The sequence below is a fragment of the Cebus imitator genome, unplaced genomic scaffold (genome assembly GCF_001604975.1).
Source record: "Cebus imitator isolate Cc_AM_T3 unplaced genomic scaffold, Cebus_imitator-1.0 Scaffold21, whole genome shotgun sequence".
In the NCBI taxonomy this organism is placed as follows: Eukaryota; Metazoa; Chordata; class Mammalia; order Primates; family Cebidae; genus Cebus; species Cebus imitator.
This window is the reverse complement of record NW_016107336.1, coordinates 5183603-5191848: the sequence shown is the minus strand read 5'-3', so window position 1 is coordinate 5191848 and position 8246 is coordinate 5183603.

Sequence of the window (8246 nt, the reverse complement as noted above, 5' to 3'; positions counted from 1 at the left end):
AAAAAAAAAAAAGCCAGGCGAGGTGGCTCACACCTGTAATCTCAGCATTTTGGGAGGCCGAGGCGGGCGGATCACAAGGTCAGGAGGTCAAGACCATCCTGACCAACATGGGGAAACCCCATCTCTACTAAAATACAAAAAAACAGCCAGGCGTGGTGGCAAGTGCCTGCAGTCCCAGCTACTCAGGAGGCCGAGGCAGGAGAATCACTTGAATCCGGTCAGCAGAGGTTGCAGTGAGCCAAGATTACTATAGCCTGGCGACAGAGCAAGACTGTCTCGAAAAAAAAAAAGAGCTACCATTTCTTAAGAGATTACTCTTTATGAAGCACTGTGCTTGAATCAATTTACTCTCTACAACTACTCCAAAACGCGGTTATTTTCATCTTCATTTCACAGAAAAGTCCACCTGATGATAGTGCAGAACAGGAATATGTGCCCTTTCTCAGCCCATACTCCCCACTCACCATCTTCTACTGTGTCTTCCCTACATCAACAGGACACACCACTGGCCCGCCAAAGGTGGAATGCACTTCCAGTTAAGAACCACGAATTCCGGTCCACCATGCCCTCTGACCCCATCACCCATGTGGCCAAGGCTGTGCATATTCTGGAGGGCAGACTACAGCTATGTGAAAATAAATAAAATTCTGCCAGAACCCAGAGAAACCTTAAGAGAGATGTGACTGTGATCTGAGTCACACAGCATGTAACTGTAACTTCTGCTTCTTAAATTAAAACTCTTTTCCTCATTGTTCTTGTTCTGTAAATGACCAGGATAGACCAGAGACAAGACTTCTTCTTCTTCCAATCACTGATCTTTGTACAGATTAACTGCCTCCTTTATTATCCTTCACCTAATTCAACCCAGATGATGCAAAATCTTCAGCATGGAACATTAAATTTACCTTTCTTGAAAGAAAAAGACAACCTCAACTCATCAGATTATTGTAACTATGCATTACGCCTTATATAGAAAGATCACAAAATTCTGTTAAGCTTCCCTAAACTCTGTCTGTATAAAGGATGCCAAGCTTCTATACTTTGGAACACTGACTTCCATTCTTTGGAATATGTAGTTCCTGGATGGTTGAATGGTAATCTCAAAGTTTGCACTTGCATAGACTCTCTTCAAACTCTGACCCTTTGGTTACTTTAGGTTGACAGTTGTAAACCCAAGCAATTAATGATCCTCATACCTAAGAGAGTCACAATTACCCCGTGTCTTTCAAACTACGTGTCTTGTGTGTGTGTGTGTGTAATCTCCAGTTCTGGAAAATCTCTTATTTTGCTTTAAATGGTGTCCTAGACACTCAAGGGGCAGACCATAATGTATAGCTCTTGCATTAATGTGAATTAAATGGTATTTGATCTCAAACCTTAGCGTCATTAAAATTACAAATTCTTTGTCTCTGGCTATCCTATAATACAGACTGTGCGATGAAATATAACAATAAAACTCTAATTATAAGTTTTGTACTAAATTTAGCATTTGGAACATACTCTGCTCTAGTGTCATTGTTGAGACTATCAACTCTTTTTTTTTTTTTTTTTTTTTGACAGGTTCTCACTCTGTCACCCAGGCTGGAGTGCAGTGGCATGATCATAGCTCACTGCAGCCTCAAACTCCTGTGCTCAGCGATCTTTCCACTTCAGCCTCCTAAGCAGCTGGGACTACAGTTACACAGCACCATGCCCAGGTAATTTTTGTATTTTTGGTAGAATGGGGTTTCACCATGTTGCCCAGGCTGGTCTCAGACTTTTGGCCTCAAGCAATCCGCCTGCCTCGGCCCCCCACAGTGCTGGGATTACAGGTGTGAACCACTGTACTGCTAAACTCTTAAAATACCATTGTGTTTAACATAGGTACTTATTTTTTTAATGCTTTCATTGTATTTTAATTGTCTCAATTATGTTTAGATGTACAAAAGGTTTCCCTTCAAAAACAAAGACATTATTTAGTAGACAGTTAGCAACATGTACTAGCAAATAATGAAAATATATGAAGTACCTGTTAAGTAGATTACTCCAAGGATGTATCTACCTAGGATAATAGATTAAAATGTTACCTAGGCCAGGTGCAGTGTCTCATGCCTGTAATCCCAGCACTTTGGGAGGCTGAGTCAGGTGGATCATCTGAGGTCAGGAGTCTGAGATCAACCCAGCCAAAATGGTGAAACCCCACCTCTAGTGAAAATACAAAAATTAGCTGGGCGTGGTGGTGCACACCTGCAGTCCCAGCTACTTGGGAGGCTGAGGCAGGAAAATCGTTTGAACCTGGGAGGCAGAGGTTGCAGTGAGCCGAGATCGTGCCTTTGCACTCCAGCCTGGGCAAGAAATCGAAACTCTGTCTCAAAAAAATAAATAAATAAAATGTCACCTAATAAAAATGATATAATAAATGTTGGGGACTCAGGGTTGGAGGGGAAGAGACAGAGAGGAATGAGAGATAAAAGACTACACACTTGGTACAATGTACACTGCTCAGACGATGGGTGCACCAAAATCTCCGAAATTGCCACTAAAAAACCCATGTAACCAAAAACCACCTGTTCTCCAAAAACTATTGAAATAAAAATAAATAAATAAATAAAATGTTGCCTAAAAGTAAGAGGTTTGTGTTGGATTTAGATATCCCCCACAAATCCTAATACAGTTTGACTTGAGACAAAGATATGATTGCAAATAGTTCGTTAGGGAGGTATAGGTATCGCTCGTAGGGGAGCGGGAAAGAGAACACTGCTAATTAAGGATGTGTTGTTAATCCAAAGCTAGAATTTAACCTCAGCAGGAAACACTGAAGGCAAACACAGCCCTTATAATCATTCCATCCAGCGGTGGGGGATCTGGAGTAATTATACCCCAACTTCCATCAGCCCCTGATTGAGGACTTCTGGGGGTTGGTATTTCCAGATACGACCAGTCGAAAAACTCTAAAGTATAAGAAAATGATAAGATCTTAAAAGAAGTGGGCAGGGCGCTGATAGCATCTGCTAGTCCTTCCAAGCCTAAAATGCCTTCTCATATCAAGTAATTAAGCAAATACCACCATGCTGGCTGCCCCGCCCCCACACCAACCACACAACAAAACAAACAAGGGTCAAAGTCTAGCAGTGATGGGCTTTAAAGTAATTGTAGCCAAGGAAGATAATTCTAATTTAAACACTCTTTTCAAACAAAAAAAATTTAGAATATAAAATAATTGGATATTATTAAATGAAAACGGCAGAAATAAAGATATTATATCCCAGCTGGGAGCAGTGGCTCACACCTATAATCTCAGCACTTTGGGAAGCTGAGATGAATGGATCACATGAGATCAGGAGTTCGAAACCAGCCTGGCCAAGATTGTGAAACCCAGTCTCTGCTAAAAATACAAAAGTTAGCTTGCCGTGAACCGAGATGGCGCCACTGCACTCCAACCTAGAGACCCTCTCTGCTTCAAAAAAAAAAAAAAAAAAAGAATACGGAAAGATTTTATATTTTATATTCTGTTTGTTAGAATATAAAGGCTGCAAATTATTTTGAGAAAAATCCATGAAATTGGCCCTATTAAATACAACAAGGATTTCTCAGCCTAATCCAAACACGTCCATGAATCATTTCTTGATTGAGCTTGAGGTGTATATAAACAACTAGAAAAAATTGAGCTGTGTATTTTAATGCTTCAATGAAGGGAAGGCTTTGCCCATTGCTCCCTAATTGATCCAAATGGTTTTCTTTTTTCTTTTTAAAGAGAAAAATCAAGGTTTTCATGTGTTTTTGTTTGTTTGTTTGGTTAGTAATTTGCAGACAACAGTGTTGTTCTCCAATATAAGCATGAGGCAGGAGAGAGTGGGATTTGTTTGCTTGCTTGTTTGTTTTGGAAACGTACTGATGTTATTTACTAAGTCCCAAAGCACTCCCTGTCTGTGGCTGCCCCCAAGTTCAGGCAGATGAGCATTCTGAGAGCTGCTCAAAATAATGCAGTTTTTTCTAGATATCAGATGGCAAGCCTACAATCTGTTGAAAAATTTCTCACCTAATTTTCACCTCTGTATATTACTCGCCAATTTTACATCAATCCTCCCCTCCAAAAAAATGATAAGCATTCCCATGGTCACATCCTGGGCGGATCTTAAAGAGTATTGAAAATAGAACATGCAGCTGTTAGCTTCTCCAAACACACAATCCAAAGCATTTAAATGCCCAGTCTGCAATGCTGGCAGTGAAAGACAGGAATAACAGTCACTTTTTATACCAAAGATAAATGCTGGATGATGCCTGAAAAAAGCAGGGTCAGCCTAACTCATAGGCAGAGAAGAATACCACCAATGTCAACTGCAGGGAAAGCTCCCTGGGAAGGATACACAGACTTGACTAATTAAAGGTCTTTAAAAGAAAGAGCAACTTGGTTTTGTTAAATTTTGAAAATATTGCTCTCAACTGCTCTTTAAAATTATGAGCATATCAGGTGCAGTGGCTCATCCCTGTAATCCCAGCACTTTGGGAGGTCAAGGCGGGCAGATCATAAGGTCAGGAGTTCAAGATGAGCCTGGTCAATATGGTGAAATCTCATCATAACTAAAAATACAAAAATTAGTCGGGCATGGTGGTGCACACCTGTAATCCTAGCTACTCAGGAGGCTGAGGCAGGACAATTGCTTGAACCCCGGAGGCAGAGGTTGCAATGAACAGAGATCGCGCCACTGCTCTCCAGCTTGGGTGACAGAGCAGGACTCTGTCTCAGAAAACAAAAGAAAAAGAAATAAATAAAATAATAAAAATAAAATTGTGAACAGGATTTAAAACTCTTCAATAAATACAATGAACAATAAAATACATTAGTTTCAAATTTGAGCTGTATGGAAGGGAAATGAGTGTGATTAAAGAGGGAAAAACAATGATACATATGTGTTACATGAAGCGAAAGCTACAAAAGATCAAGTATATCATAAAACACCTTGTGTTCTGTGTGTGTGTATGTATATATGCATATATATACATATATTTGTCTATACTAGAAAGCTTTAGAAGTGTATAAAATAAAATGTTAGTTCTGATTTTCTCTGGCTGATGAAATTTTGCGGATTTTCATTTTCTTCCTTACACACTTAAATATTATTTAATTTTCTGGCATGGATATGTCCTACTTTTATAATTAGAATAAATGATATGAACTCTATTGACTTTGAAAAATCAGGGAAAGATAAAATAAGAAGTAGAGAAAAGATAGTGGAACAGAAGAGGGAAAGGAAAAAAATAACTCTTCATTCAGTCATTAGACGAAGAATTATTTGGTCAGACACTGTGTGAGAGTACAATAATTACAGACCGTGGTGGTGGCTGTTTAGGAAACAGAGGGCTTAGAGAAGGGGAAGAGAGTACTACGTGTAGCGTGGTCAGAGAAGGCCTGTCTGAATAAATGGTTCAGCTACACTCCCCAAGAATGACAGGGAATCCTATGAAGAACCGTGGAGAAACAGCCCTCATGTAGGTAGACCTTGGTAACCTCAAGCAGCCCAGTGTGGCTGGAATTCAGGGAGAGACGGAATGGAAACAGAGGGTTGGAGGTGACTGGAGAGACAGCAAGTGCCAAACCCCTTGGGGACCTGAAAGCCAATAACAGGGAATTTGCATTTTAATCTCAATACAAGGAAAGCCATGAAAGGATTTTTAGCAAGGGAGAGAAGTCATCAAGTTTACACTTTAACTTGATCACTCTCACTGCCCAGTGGATTGAAGAGAGACAAGGTAAGAAGGTGGTCTTTGTCTTCACTTCATTGTCATTCACTCCCTCCTCCTGCCTCTTTCACCCGTGCATTGCTGATCACCAAAATCCCTGTGGCATTATATGCCACCCACAAGACAGCACTGCACCCCTGCAAATGTCTAATAGTCCTTGTTCATTCAGCTCCTGAGTTCCTGCAACCTTTACCCCAAGGCCATGAACCCATCCAGACCCTCTTACTAGAGATCCTGCCACACAGACCTCTTGTTCCTTAGCTCACATCAGCCTCCTCTGGGAGGATAACCCCAATTCCCCATTATGACCATCTCCTTTGTCCCCTTACTGACCTACTAGTTCAAACTCATGCCACCTTCTGTGTTCCTGGAACTAGATGTCATAGTGTGTTCTTTGCAAACAATTTTAATTCATGGGACTATAAAATGCCTCACGTTGAAAGGAAGCTTAGAGATATTCTGGTGTAGCCTGCAGGTTTTCATGACAAAGAAACAGATCTGGCATGGTTAGAAGATTTTTCTGAGGTCTCCAAGGTTAGGGAGTAGCAAAGAGTAAACCCTGGGCCTCTGACTGGGCTGGAGTTCCTTGCATGATTTTAAAGCAATTTTTAAAAACACCATGGAGTGAGAGTGCTTCGTGTTTTAGAAAACACTTCAATGCATGGCATCTCGTAGAATCATGGCAGCCCCCAAGTAATAGATATAAATTGAAGCTGAGAAAGGTGCAGTGCTGAGAGAGCCACAAGCCAGGACTTAGACTCAGGTCTTGTGGCTCTAAGTCCTGCAGAAACTACGAAAGCTTTCCTATTGTCCAGAGTTAGTTCTGGACATCAAAATTAGAGGTTTCCTATTTCTGCTCATTATTATTGGCTAATGATGCCCTTGTGTGTATTAGTTTTACATTCCTTTGAAGATCAGATTTTTTTTACAGCCCTATCAAGCTCTATTTGCCCATGTAATTATTGGTGTTTTTCCTTTTTATTTTTTAATTGCCACATAATTGTACATATTTGTGGGGTATACAGTAATATTTTAATGTATGTATTTAATTTGTAATGATCAATTCAGGGTAATAGCATATTCATCACTTCAAACATTTATTATTTCTTTGTGTTGGAAATATTCAAAATCCACTCTTCTAGCTGCTTTATTTATTTTATTTTATTTTATTTTTTGAGATGGAGTCTCACTCTGTCACCCAGGCTGGAGTGCAGTGGTGAGATCTTGGCTCACTGCAACCTCTGCCTCCTGGTTTCAAGCAATTCTCGTGCATCAGTCTCCTGAGTAGCTGGGATTACAAGCATCCACTACCACACCCAGCTAATTTTTTTCTATTTTTAGTAGAGACCGGGTTTTACCATGTTGGCCAGACTGGTCTTGAACTCCTGACCTCAAGTGATCCACCCACCTCTGCCTCCCAAAGTGTTGAGATTACAGGTATGAGCCACTGCACACAGCCCCTTCTAGCTATTTTAAAATATACAATAAGTTAATGTTAACCATAGTCATCCTACAGTGCTGATGGAACACTACAACTCGTTGCTCCTGTTTAACAGTTGTTTTGGGTTTTTTAAATCTACTTTTTTTTTTTTTTTTAAATAGAAACAGGGTTTTGCCATCTTGCCCAAGCTGATCTCAAACTCCTGGACTCAAGTGAATCCTCCAGCCTCAGCCTCCCAAAGCGCAGGGATTACAGGCATGTGCCACCACATCCAGCCTGATGATTTTGTAACTGTTAACCTACCACTCTCCCTCTCCCTGCTTCCCCACTCCCCTTCCCAGCCTCTGGCAATGACTATTCTACCCTCTACTTCTATGAGATCAACTCTTTAAGCTTCCACATATATGTAAATACATGCAGTATTTGTCTTTCTGCGCCTGGCTTATTTCCCTTATAACATCCTCCAGGCTTATCCATGTTGCTAAGAATTATAGGATTTTGTTCTTTTTCATGGCTAAATAGTATTCCATTATATATATATATCTCACATTTTATTATCCATTCATCTGGTGATGGACACTTAGGTTGATTCCATATCTTCGCCACTGTGAATAGTGCTGCCATAAACATGGGGATACGGGTATCTTGAGATCAGATTTTTTAATGTGGTCAAGGAAGAACTTTGTCCAATCCTGGAAGTTGATTGGAATGAGGGTAAGAGCTTTTGAGCAGGAGAGAAACTTAAAGAACAAATACAATGAAGAAAAGAGATGCCCCAGGGGCTGTGCTTCACACCTGTAATCCCAGAACTTTGGGAGGCCAAGTTGGAAGGATTGCATAAACCCAGGAATTCAAGACCAGTCTGGACAACATAGTGAGACACCATCTCTACAAAAAACAAATTAACCAAGCATGGTGGTATGCAACTGTAGTCTCAACTACTTGGGAGGCTGAGGCAGGAAGATTGCTTGAGCCCAGGGGGTTGAGACTGCAGTAAGCCATGATCGCAATGCCACTACCTTGCAGCCCAGCTGACAGAACAAGAGTATATCAGAGAAAAAGAGAAAAAAAGGAGGGAAAGGGA